The sequence below is a fragment of the Loxodonta africana genome, chromosome 20 (genome assembly GCF_030014295.1).
Source record: "Loxodonta africana isolate mLoxAfr1 chromosome 20, mLoxAfr1.hap2, whole genome shotgun sequence".
NCBI lineage: Eukaryota > Metazoa > Chordata > Mammalia > Proboscidea > Elephantidae > Loxodonta > Loxodonta africana.
Window position 1 is genome coordinate 69,713,943 of NC_087361.1, and position 13,844 is coordinate 69,727,786.

A 13,844-nucleotide genomic window follows, 5' to 3' on the forward strand; every position below is an offset into this window, starting at 1 on the left:
GCCTCTGGGCTTCAGTGGAGTAACGGGGAAGGGCTCGGGACTGGGCATCAGAGACCCAGAGTCCAGAGCTGGATCCGCCCCTGATTTGCTTTTGGGCAAGTCTGTTCTTTTGTGCCCTCTATGTCTTCTCAAGGAAATGAGAGGCTGGCCTAGGTCAATGTTTCACAAACTGTAGGCGGTGACCTACTAATGTGCTAAGAACTGCACTCAATAAATTCTGGCAAGTTTTTTTTGTTTGTTTGTTTAATAGAAAAGGATAGAATGGGAAGTAACAGAAGTGCCAAGATGCATCTCACAAGCATTGCAGGTAGTAAAGGTAACTATGGTTTCCTGAACTTTCTCTTCATGGGAGTGTCCTGGGTTACACTGTAAAAGGTATTTCTTACTTCAGGTCTCGGTCTTGAAGGGCCACTGGCTCAGGAGACTTCTAGGGTCCCATAGCTGGAGCTCTCAGTTCTACCTGGTACTACTCGTGGCAAGAAAGTCCTATCATGTGGAGGATGCTTTGGCGCATGCTGATGTGGTCTGTTCTCTATCCCTGCCCCTTCTCAGCTCATCTACGACAACAAGAAGCCTCAGACTGTAATGCCGATGTCAGCATTATGCGTGAGAGTTTCCCATGGGGCCCCAAAGAAACAACAACCTACAGCCCTTGACTCAGAATTCCCTTAGAGCAGCTCACTCTTAGGGGTGCCCGGAATGGGGCAGACAATGCAGTCATTGTACGCCGCTGACCTTGCAGAGGCCCTAGGTGGAGCCATGAGCCCCAGGCCTTGTTTTCCCTGCTCATCACCATCCTGCAAAGGGCAGTGAGGAGAACCCGCAAACCTGATGGGGAAGGAGAAACAGGGCTTGGGCCTCTGGACGCTCTCACCTGACCCACTTGAGTCCCTGAAAGCTGGAGTGGGATCGGGAGCCTATTTCACCTGCCCCCTGGGCTTCTCGCCCTGCTCTGGGGCGTACGGATCCCGTGGTGGGAAAAGGGCTCTCAGCAGCCGCAGAGCGCTGGAGCTGCCGTTAGGGGGCAGCAGAACACTGATGTTGGAAGTGTGGACTCGGCCTTCAAGGGTAGGGACTAGAGGTAAAGGTGTCAACCTAGAAATGAAAGGTGGCAGGGAGCAAAGGGCCTCCAGAGAAGAGGGCCTTGCCAGCTCTCTCCCAGGGGACTCCAAGAAGAGGACAAACTCAAACTTCCAAAATAGGGGCCCACCAGTGGTGTGCTTGAGGTGGCTTATACTGGCTCATAAAAGCCAATAGTTAAATTTTCAAAAATTTTGCAAACTAATTGTTAAACATTAAAAAAAAAAAAAAAAAAACCCAAACCCGTTGCTGTCGAGTCAGTTAGAACCCATAGTGACCCTATATGACAGAGTAGAACTGCCCCATAAAGTGTCCAAGGAGCACCTGGTGAATTCAAACTGGCAACCTTTTGGTTAGCAGACATAGCTCTTAACCACTACACCACCAGGGTGTCCTTTTGTTAAACATAGCTGTTGCTAAAAACTTACAATTAAATAAATTACATTTAAAACAAAGGTAATAAACACTTAAACCTCATCACTTTCTAATTATACTACAATCTATTATCACCTGTGCTGTTGAGGTTATTTATGTCTCCTGTATCTGTATGGTAGAAATGCTATATAACAGGGTGCTAGTCCTCATTTCTTCCCAACTCTGCTTTCAGTGACATCACGTTAGTAACTTAAAATTGGCCTCGGCGGAAGAATTCGCACCACAGACACCAGCAAATGCCACCCCTCAGGGTGGCAGCGGTGGCAGCTGCTCCTCCTCTCCTTCTCCTTATTCTTCTTCCCAGCTGTTACACATTTACCAGCATACCACTGGGGCCCACTCTGATCTCCCCAGTTCTCTGATCTCTTCCTCTACCCCAACCAGCCGCTCCTGCCACTGGTGGTCTGGGAGAGAGTCCTCTTCAGAGGTAGGAATGTGCAAGACATGACTTTGGCTTTGGCCTTTAGCACTGAGAACACTTAATGACGTGGAAGAACTTAGGTCAGAGACCAGAGTTCAAAAGGGAGGAGATAGGGCAAGCTGCACACAGCTCCATCACCCCCACCCCACACACACACAGCCCACGCCATGTGGGGAGCAGGTGGAGGGGGAGCTGCTCAACCTGGAGAAGAGAAGACACAGAGGACACATGCTAACTCGAGCAAAAATCTGAAGAGCTGGAAAGTGGATGAGGATTCAGACCTGATTTATCTGGATCCGGATATAAATATAGATCTTGAAGCTTCAACTCGAGCTGCTCTAAATGGAATTAGTTGGCTCCTGAGTGCTGCTCCCTTTCCAATGGGCAGGCCTCATAAAAGAGAATTTAATACAGGAAGTTGACAAACTCTTGCCGCTCAAAGTGTGGTTCACAGACCAGTATCGTCTGCGTCACCCGAGAACTTGTTGGAAATGCAGGCTCTCAGGGCCCAGCCCAGACCTGCTGTATGGTATCAGCACTTTAACAAGATCCCCAGGTGATTCATAGGCACGTTATTGTTTGAGAGGCAATAAACCACGGTACCTTTTAGAGGCCTTTGAGGGGATACTCATTACATCATTGCCTTGGGCTGGGAATAGTCTGCGTATAATTTGGGGGAACTGGCGAAATAAATTATAGTAAATCTGCACAATAGTATAATTATTCACATAGCTAAAAAAGAATGAGACAACTTTTAAGCACTAGTATGGATGAGTTCCAAGCTATATTTGTAAGTGAAAAGACCAAAGCCATTCCTAAAATAAAAATTCATTCCAGGTTAATTAAAGATTTAAAAATAAATTTGAAACTCTGGGAGCATATTTTTATAATCTTACAGTATGGCCTAAACCCAGAGGCCATAAAAGAAAAGCCTGATAAGATCAGACGTATAAGAACCAACCACACATTTCTACTTGGCAAAAACAACCGCTCAAAAGTAAAGGCACGAGTGACAGGTTGAGAAAGTATTTGCAACATCGTAAACAGGAAGTTACTTTAGTAAGTGAAGAGCTCCTACAAATCAATAAGAAAAAGACTGACAATTTAATAGAAAAAAGGACGAAAGGTATAAACAGATCTCTCTTCTTCCTTACGGCCCTTCAACCCCACCGCTACCTTAGCCATTAATTTGCTCACACTAAGGTTTAAATTTTTTTCCGCAAATTTTATCAGCTCAGGGGAGCTTTCACCAAATATTTATGAGGTGACTATTGAGTGCTGGACACTCTGAATGAAAATATAGATAAATAATACACAGAGCTTACAATCTTTTGGGGAAAACAGTCACAGGAACAAAATTCATATAGTGTTGTTAGCGCAGTGGTGGGAGCTGCTCGAGGTATTACGAGAATATAACTGGCGGCCATGGCATTGACTCCACCTCACGGTAACCACACGTGACAGAGTAGAACTGCCCACGGGGTTGTCGGGCTTTAATCTTTTGGGAGCACATTGCCAGGCCTTTCTTCCATGGTGCCACTGAGTGAGTTCAAACCGTCAACCTTTAGGTTAGTGTTGTGTTGTTGTTGTTGGGTGCCATTGATTTTGATTCATAACGACCACGTGACAGAGTAGATCTTCCCCACAGGGTTTTCTAGTCTGTGATCTTCACAGGAGCAGATCTCTAGGTCTTTCTGCCACAGAGCCAGTGGGTGGGTTGGAACTACCAACCTTGTGGTTAGTGGTTAGTGGCTGAGTGCTTAACCATTGTGCCACCCTGGCTCCTTTACAAGAACTTACCAAAGCCACTTATTGCTATCAAGTTGATTCTGACTCCTAGTGACCCTATAGAACAGAGTAGAACTTCCCCCATAGGGTTTCCAAAGCTGTAATCTTTAGGGAAGCAAACTGCTACAGATCTTTCGTTTAGCAGCCAGGTAAGTAACCACTGCGCCTGTACAAGGGCTCCTTTACAAGGACGTAGAGCAGGGGAATTATCCTATTCTTGGAATTAGGGACATTTTCCTGGAGGGGGTGATGCCCTGGCTCAGTCTTAAGAAAGAATGAGAGTCTGGGGCTCCTGTCCAGTTTTCACAGCTAGTTGTCTTTTTTAGCCATGATACCTCATTCACCCCTCTTTCCATCTTTCTTCCTTTCCTCCACAGTGGAGGGGCTGTCCAAGATTAGCGGGGGGTCGGGGAGGGGGGAGGAACTGTTTTGAGTATTACAGGGCCCAGTCACAGGGACAAACGGAATGATGTTGGACATTGATAAAATAGTTGTGCAGGGTGAAAGACCCCTGCTGGGACAGGTAGTAGCTCAGGGTATCATTGGAAGGGGATGGAAGTGGGGCTCTAGGGTGATTAGATCTTGCCTTATCAACGGTCCAGCTGGAAGTTACCCTACTCCCATCCAGGGAGCATGCTCCTCTCCAGTTCAGGCTGTGTGAAGCCCTCAAAGGCCCGGCCAGGCTCTGCCCTGTTTCTGCCCACCAGCAAAGGGCCCCGTGGGCAGGGGCACTCCAGGCTCGAGGCTCTCAGGCACAGCCTGGCCACTCTCGGTAGTCACTGGTGGGCCTTCCACTCCTCACTGCCCTCTTCAGAGTCCAGAGGAAAATATTCCCGGACGTGCAGAATCAGAGCTGTGGATTGGCTCTGTCCTGTTCGAACCCCTCCTGAGAATCTGCATTTCTAATAAGTTCCCAGGCGATGCTAATGATGCTGGTTAGGGACCAGTTCTGAGAACCACTAGTAGAGCAGTGGTTCTCAAAATTATTATACATAGGAATCAGCTGGGGGTCTTGTTAAAATGTGGACTCTGACTTAGTATATCTGGGGTGGACATGCAAGTTCTCAGCAGGGGTTCGAATCAGAAGGAACCAATTCAAAGCCCTGCTCAGGAGTAAGGCTGCACCGAGGGTATTGGCCGGCAGCCACTGGAGGATCTGACCCCACATGTGCATGGCGCTTGTTTATACCATCTGAAGCCTTTGAAACAGCTGCATGTCCTGGAGGGTGGGCTATATGCTGGGGATGTGAAGGGTGACTTTACTGGGGGACCACGTGGAGGTTACAGTCTCCCTGAGTGGTGCAAACGGTTAAGTTCTTGACCATGAGCCAATAGGTTGATGGTTCAAACCCACACAACGGTGCCTTGGGAGACAGTCCTGGTGATCTGCTTCCGAAAATTCACAGCCTTAAAAACATATGTAGCAGTTCTACTCTGCACACATGGGGGCGCCATGAATCAGAATTGAGTCTATGGCAACTAGCAACATGCGGAGGTTAGAGACAGGCATCCTCCAGGCACAGCTCCCATGGCACCTGGTGGAAGGGAGTGAGGAGCCAGTGGGACCGAGAGTGAGAACCTCCTCCTGGCCACCTGCACCCTCTATTCTTCCCCCTTGAAGGGCCAGCCTCAGGACAGCCAGGCTGAGAACTGTCAGAGCCCTGTGGTTATGGGCCCATTCATCTCCACGTCTGGCCAGCAGAGGCAGGGGGTGCTTCTTGAGTGAAAACCTCCAAAAGCCGATTGATTCTCAATGCCCAGAGCCCAAGGTGGCAGCTGCCAGCTGACCTTCCCTTCAAATTCAGACACTCGGGCTGCTGCAGTGAAGGGCAGGCTTTCAGGATGTTGGAGAGGCCAGGAGGCTCCTCTCTGCTGCAGGCATCCACCACTTCCCAGCCGGGACCCCTCCCCCAGATAAAGGCTTCTTGTGAAAAAAGCTTCCATCTGAGGCACTGGGAACCCTAGAAGCCGACTGCATTAGCTACATGTCATAAATATTTATGCTCCCGCTGACGTGTGTCACAGTGTGTGTGTGTGTGCAGGGTAGTGTCTGCTGCTGATGAACTCAGAGAAGGAGACAGATTTCAAGTCATGAAAGGGGGAACTTTCTAGCCCTGAGCATTGTAGGGCCTCCAAGATGGAGTGAACTTCTGCTTCTAGACTTGATCAAGCAGAGGCTGGGTGGCCGCCATCAGGGATCCTGTAACGGGAGTCCTTAGGAGGGTGGGAAGAAGGAACCTACAACCCCTTCGGCCCTGTCCAATGCCCAGATTCTGAGCCTGTGAATGTCAGTGGTCCCTGTCCTAGTTCCCCTATGCTGCTCTAACAGAAGTACCACAGGTGAGTGGCTTTAAAGAACATTTATTTCCTCACAGTTGAGGAGGCTAGAAGTCTGAATTCAGGATGCCGGCTCTATGGGAAGGCTCTGTCTGTCAGCTCTGGGGGAAGATCCTTATTTCAGCTTCTGTAGCCCCAGTGTTCTTTGGCAACTTTCCTGTGGCATCTCTCTTCCCCTGTTTCTGCTTGCCTGTCTCTGTCTGCACTGCTTCTTATAACTCAGAGCTGATTAGGCCTGGGACACTGCTATGGCCTTATTAACACAGCAAAGAAAGCCCTATTCTCAAATGGGATTACATCGACGGGTATAGGGGTTAAGATCCCAACACATATTTCAGTGGGGAGGGACACAATTCAACCCATAATGGTCACCATGGTTTACAGTTAATTGGACTAGCTCCACATATCCAGCGCCAAGAATGTGTCTTCACAGAGGTGACCTTATTCTCCCTCCACGATGCCCAGAGGTTAGTACCATTTCCCCATCTCCCAGAGGTGGAGAATAAGGCTCAGAAGGGTCACACGACTGTCTGTGGTCACATAGCCGTGAGCAGCACAGCTGAGATCCAATTTCAAGCCCTTGGCTCCCAGACCAGTGCTCTTTCCTCTGTGAGGCAACTGCCTGTTCAGTCAGCCCTGCACACCCTACGTGATGCCACAACCCTGTCTGTGAGGGGCTTTGAGTTCAGTCAGCCCTGCACACTCTACGTGATGCCACAACCCTGTCTGTGAGGGCCTTTGAGTTCAGTCAGCTCTGCACACCCTACGTGATGCCACAACCCTGTCTGTGAGGGGCTTTGAGTTCATCCTGGCCACCTGCTACACAGAGTGCTTTTCTGTCACTTGTTGAAGATGGGGTGGGGGCACGCTGACTTGTGTGCACAGTTTAAGGGCCGGAAGGAAACTTGCCAGGCCTGACACCCTGATTGGGTGCATGGGGGTGGGGGAGGGTAGAGAGTTTGGGGATCTGAGCTGATCTGTAGGGGTCAGCACGAAACCCACACACAGTCCCCAAACTCAGCCCACAGAGGACAGGAGCAAGCCGCCTCTATCTTTCTAGAGTAGAAGCGCCCAGGGCAGCACTCAGGGGTGGCTTGGGGATGTTTAGAACCTCATAGTTCTCATCAACCACTTCAAACACTCCTTCCCCTCATGAGCATAATTCAGGGGTGTGCGGGAGCTGGCTCGTGCCTCCTTGGGGGAGCCAATTGTGTGTACCTTTTCTGCCCTCTGCTTTTGGTGACTTCACATTGATATCATGAAACTGGCCGTGGTGGGAGTATTTACACCAAGGAAATTGGCAAGCACTACAAACCAGGGCTTCCCATCCTCCCTGCCACTTGTTAAACATTCACCAGTATACCTCTGCATGTAAGAACAAAGTACTTGCTCTGCAACACAGCTTCAAGAAAGGTTCCCCCCACCACTATCTGCCTTGCACATCTTCTGTAAAGAAAGCTGGACTCACAGGTACAGTGTTACTTGCTTTCATAGCACTCTATACTTTTTGTTCCAAATTCATATACATGTATGAAAAATGAAGTTTATATTTAAAATAAGATACATATTTTATTGACACACATATAAATATTTAGATAGTTAAAAGCACACACACACGACAACAACATTTGTCTTCTTACAAGATAGCTAGCAACATGAAGGCAGACTGGGCCTGCTTTGCTCACCAACACCCACCTTTTGGGTGTTCAATGAATACTTGTTGAATAAATGAATGAGTGCCCAACTTTTGTCCTTTCACTGACCCTGTTAAAAATTAAATTTTGTTGCCCTCCTGCTAAAAAAAAAAAAAAATATGTGTTGAAATCCAAACCCCTCTACCTATGAACGTAATCCTATTTGGAAACAGGGTTTCCTTTGTTGTGTTAATTAGATCACCCCGAGTAGGGTGGCCTCTAAACCTAATCACTCTCAAGTTATAAAGAAAGCCGATTAGGCACAGCGATATGCACACACAGGAGAAGACAGACAACATGGGAGAACCATCCACAAGCAAAGGAATACCAAGGATTTCTGGCAGATACCAGAAACTAGGACAGAGGCTCACAGAAGGAATCGATGCAGCAGAGACCCTGAGCCTCCAGAACTATGAGAAAGTAAATCTCCGTTCTTTACAGCCACCCACTTGAGGGATTTCTGTTCCAGCAGCACTGGGAAACCGAGCCAGCCCCAATCCTCAGAGCCCAGTGCTGGAGAACCAGAAAGACTCAGTTTAGATTTTGACTCTGTCTCTTGGTTTTCTGGCCTTGAGTAATTGGCTGAACCTCTCAGAGTTTTGGCATTTTCTGCCACTGACTTGTAAAATGGAGCCAACACCCATCTTACCCTCCCTGTAGGGGCTTTTGTAAGGAGGCAACTGCGGAGGGCCTCGTGTAGTGCATGGCACACAGTAGGTGCCCGACAAGTGGGGCCAGAGCAGGAATCTGTCTTACACCCCCTCCCATTGCTCCCCTACACTGTGCCTCTCATCTGTCCCGGAGGGTCTCCTCCATTTCCCCTGCCCGCCCTGTGCCCCCTTCCTTCCCCCCAATTGGAATACCTTCCTCTACCTCTTCACCTGGTGGCGCAGTGGTTAAGAGCTATGGCTGCTAACCAAAAGGTCAGCAGTTCAAGTCTACTAGCCGCACCTTGGAAACCCTATGGGGCAGTTCTACTCTGTCCTATAGGGTCACTATGAGTCAGAATCGACTGGATGGTAATGGTGCCTCTTCACCAATCAATGATCCCATGCTTTCTCTCTCTCCCTTTTATGGCTGATAATCTTTATTTTTTTAATAGTTTATTTTTGTTGTTGAAAATGTACACAGCAAAGCATATACCAAGTCAACAATTTCTACGTGTAGAATTCAGTGACACTGGTTACATTCAAGTTGTGCAGCATTCTCACCCTCCTGTACTGAACTAGTCCCCTTCCATTAACCTGGACTCTCCACCCCCAAAGTCTTCTTCCATCTAACCTTTCGAGTTGCTGCTGTCAACTCGATTCCATACAGACAGTTATTTAAAATAGCACAGTGCTCAAGGCAAACATTCTTTACTAATTAAGCTAAACCGTGGTTTGCTTTAAAGACTTCCAGGGGATAGTTTTGGCCCGACCTTTTCCATACTGATTTCTCTGACAGCTCCAGTCCCCACTCATCTCTCCCGTCCAAAAATCTTAATCACATTTTTGAGATCTTTATTGTACAATCCCTGCTTGATTAAACACTTTCTTGATCTTTTTACACCTAGTCCATGAGCCTTAATGCAAGGAACCTGTCTTCTAATTCTCTAACATTTCTCCCAGCACCTGGCCCAGAACTGGGCACAGAGCGGGCACCCATGGAAGGACGTAAACACAGATGCTTGGTTCACACAAGGGCCCTCTGCATGGGCCCTTACTCTGTGCCAGCCATTGGGCCTGGGGCAGGGATAGGAGCTCAGAGACCCCCAGGCTGGGGGTAGACAGACAGTAAGGAGTAATTATAATACGGGGTAATGAGACTGATATGGTAAGCACTGGGTTCTTGGAGCACAAAGGAAGTTGAAAACTAACTCTGTGTGTGGGGGGAGTAGGGTGTGGGTGAGAGAGAAAGAAGAAGGAAAGAAGAAAGAAGGAATTTCCCTCCCTGGCCAAAAAAGAAGGTAGATGGAGAGAAAACAGCATTTTCTCACTTTGCCCTCTTACAGACTCCAAAAGGAAATGAGGCTTTGTCCCTCACTAATGGGTCACAAAATTCTCCCCTACAGCCCAGTCCCAGGTTGAGACAAGGCTGGGCAGACCCCTTGTTGCCTTTCCCTCTCCCCCTTGGGAGATACCATGTGGAAAGCTGCCCCCAGGACCTGACCCTCTACAGCGCAGAGGGCAGCAGCTCAGTGCTCTTGCTCTCCTGAAGTGGCCCCCACACCTGGGCACCCCTAGCCCTCTTCATGTGACTGGTTGCAAGGCCCACGAGAGCCTGGAGAGCCTCAAAGATGACCAGTTGCCATCACGTCACCTCCAACTCATGGTGACCCGTGTGTGCCACAGGGGAGCTGTGCTCCGTGGCTAGTCAACGGCCGGTTTGTCAGAAGTAGGCCAACAGGCCTTTCTTCCGAGGCACTTCTCGGTAGACTTGAGCCTCCAACCTGTCTATTAGTAGGAGTGTGTTAACAATTTGCGCCACTCAGGGACTCCCCTTGATAGATTTAAAAAAGAAAAACAACCAAACCAGTTGCCACGGAGTCTGTTCTGACTCATAGTGACCTTGTGTGTGTCAGAGCAGAACCACAGGGTTCTCATGGCTGTGGCCTTTCAGAAGTAGATCAACAGGCCTTTCTTCTGAGGCATCTTTGGACGGGTTTGAACTACCAACCTTTAGGTTAGCAGCTGAGTGGCTAACCATTTGTACCACCCAGGGGCTCCCCACTGACAGGTTAGGCAATGACAAGCAGCACCCCGTACTTAACTCTGCCTTTTCCTGTGAAGCCAAGGAATGAGCCTGGGGACAAGACCCTGTTGGGGGTGGGGATGAGGGGGGGTTGTCTCTGTTAGTAAAAGGCATGTGTGTAAGGGAAAGCGCTCAGGGTTTTGAGCCCAAAGCCCTGGGTTCAAACCCTTTCTCTTCCATTTGCTAGCTGCGCGACCCTGGAAAAGTCATTTCCCTCTGTGTCTTCACCAGTAAAGGGTCTGCGTGCTGACTCCCCTCACAGAGGAGGTGGGAGGAATAAACGAGAGCATCTCTGTGACAGAGCCCGGCGCCGAGCCCTGTACTCCACACAGACTCAGCACGTTTGCCTATTCAGCCTGACGTGGATCACTGCTCACCGCCTCTGGCCCAGCTTTGGATCCTTTGGGCCCCATTGACTTTCTAAAGGAAGGTTGCTGGGATCTAGCCCTGAAGGTCCATTTGAGCAGGAGAGAAGCTCACGAGCCTAAACTGGCAGATGCAACATTGCCTCGAGGCAGTGGCAGACGTGTCTGCCTCCGGCAGGAGCCGCCTGCCGGGGTATCCAGAAGGCTTTGTGGATATGTTCACCTAAGAAGCTGCCTGGGCCTGCCAGTTGGCACCAACGGGGCCACCCTGGGTGTGCTAAGGACCCAGGCTGCCTCCCCTGCACCGCTCCAGCTCCCTGGCCTGCAATGCCTAGGCCTGAGAAGAACAGATACAGCCCTGAGAGAAGGATGGGTCGGCAGGGGACAGGCGAGGGAGTCAAGGGGGCCTTGGAGCACCTAGAGGAGCTCATCCCCTACCCGCTCCCCCCCCCACCACACCCCAGGTGTAAGCAGGCAGCTGGCTCGGGACAGTGGACTGCAGGACCCGGAGAGCTAGCCCTCTCCCAGCCTCGCCAGGGCTCCTTCTGGAAGATCTGGATGTATACAGCTGGCACAAGTTGCCTACTTTTACTGCTTGCAACCTAGGATTTGGGTACCAACCCAGACAAGTCCAAGTATGGAAAATACACATGTTGGTTATCTAGTCCAACCCCTCACCTTAATGACAAGAAAAATGGAAGCCAGAGGGGCTAAATGGCTTGGGCAGACATGCAGAGCTGGCTGGTGGCAGAGTGGGGTGGTCCGGGCTATGGCACGCTGCTTCTCACCTGGGGCAGTAGCCTCAAAGATGCTGCCTCGTCCACTCCCGGGGAGTAGCCTTCACTCAGGTCACACATAGCTACAGGCTTGAAGCTGGGCCAGACCCACTGACATTCTGTCCAACCCGAGGGAGAAGCACTCAGATACTCCCCAGCACTGGCTAGAGGGTGAGAGGACAATGTTTTGTTTATCAGCGTAGCCCAAGCACCTTGAGTGGTGCCTAAGTACATAGCAGGTATTCAAGGAACATTTGATGAATGAATGCCAGTTAAGATACCTGATCACCATCTGTCATTTTGTCCTGCTGTGGTGTCTTGCATGTTGCTGTAATGCTGGAAGCCGTTCCATCAGTATTTCACATACCAGCAGGTCCACCCATGGTGAACAGGTTTCAGCATAGTTTCCAGACTAAGATTGCTGGGAGCCAGGCTGCAAGGGCGGCCCCTCTGCACCCACTGCCCCCAGCATAAACATCAAAGAATCCCTGAAAAGTCAGGAGGAGCCAGGCTGCAAGGGCGGCCCCTCTGCACCCACTGCCCCCAGCATAAACATCGAAGAATTCCTGAAAAGTCAGGAATATCTCTGTCATCTGTGTTATGTTTCTGTTTCATTTTCAGCCTGTGTATAGCAGAATGTATAAGCATAAAATTCCATTATAGATTTAGGGACCTTTGGAGGGGGGCGTCCTACTTATAATCCCCTGGTGAAATCCCGGGTAGGGACAGCCCGTGTATTACTTAGGGATCAACATGAAGTTGTCTTAGGGGGAAAAAGAATAGCTCAACTATGGAAAACAAAAACAGGATGGTGGAATCCTGGTATTTACCGAGGCCCTTTTGTGATTAAACCACCACCCACACATGATCCCATAAAAGTGGAAAAACAAAAGGCAGTGAGTTCTCTCAGCCGATTTCTCAGCCAATTACAGGTCGACCTTCTCGTCTACCCCGCTCACTGCTGCGCTTGACTGGTCTTTGGGTATAGAGATTGGGCTAATTGTCCTTGGCATAATCGCGGACAATATGACGTAACCCAAAGTGGCTGGACTTCAAGAACTTGACCACCCTGGACAAGATGGACAAAGCCTATGTGGCAATGGTTTTTGCAAAAAGATTAATTATTATAAAAACTGTGGAAGGTATTGCAAGATTAAGCATAAGTGTAAAGCAGTATGAAGTCAATTGTTACTTTGTGTAAAAATCAACAAAATATTCTCTTCAATTAAACAAAAACTCATTGTACTTGTGTGCGTATGCGGAACTGTACTATGTGTCACTTGGAAAATTATGTCTCTGGGAAATGATGTTTATGATTATATCTTGTACTGCCCCTTTGTTGATCATGCGATGTTATGCTTTTGCAAGCTTATGATATAAAAGACCATGTAAAAAATAAAGAGCAGGCTTTCTTTTTCTGCAAAATGAAAATATAAGACACACTACCTCTCATTCTTTTTCGCCGAACTCTACCCCTCCTCTGGTGACCCTGTTCTTTGCTGAGGCTGGCCCCCGGCATAAGATAGAATAGGAAGAAAGGCCAGGTGATCTACTTTCAAAGATCAGCCAATGAAAACCTTATGGATCACAACAGAACATTATCAGATTTGCTTGCTTTGGACATGTCGTCAGGAGGGATCAATTGCTGGAGAAGGACATGTTTGGTGAAGTAGAGGGCCAGCGGGGGCTTGGGAGACCCTTGGTAAGATGGATTGGCACAGTAGCTGCAACGATGCACTTGAACATGCTGGTGATTGTGAGGGTGATGCTGGAGCGGGAAGCATTTTGTTTTGTTGAACATAAGTTCGCCATGAGCTGGAGCCACTCAGTGGCATCCAGCCACCTACCATCCGTCTGTCCGTCCGTCCGTCCGTCCGTCCATCCGTCCATCTATCATCCCTGAAGGAAACAGCACACCCAAATTAGGAGAATTTGAGGAAAATGTAACAAAGGGATTATTCTCCAAGGTATGGATGGGTGGGGAAGCCACAGACGTGTTGTAGAATCCCAGCACCTACACAGTACAGCTGTGACCACCCGTAAGATTGAAGGGGCAAAAGAGGGTTCCATTGCCAGAAGCTGTAAGGAGAGAGTAGTGGGGAGAGGGCTGTCTTGAGAGGAGCTGTGACTTCAGCTGACGAATACAGGCAGCCTGAGGTAGTCCCTGGACAGGGGCCTGGGAATTAGGGCCCCAACCTCACTTTCTCCCTCACTC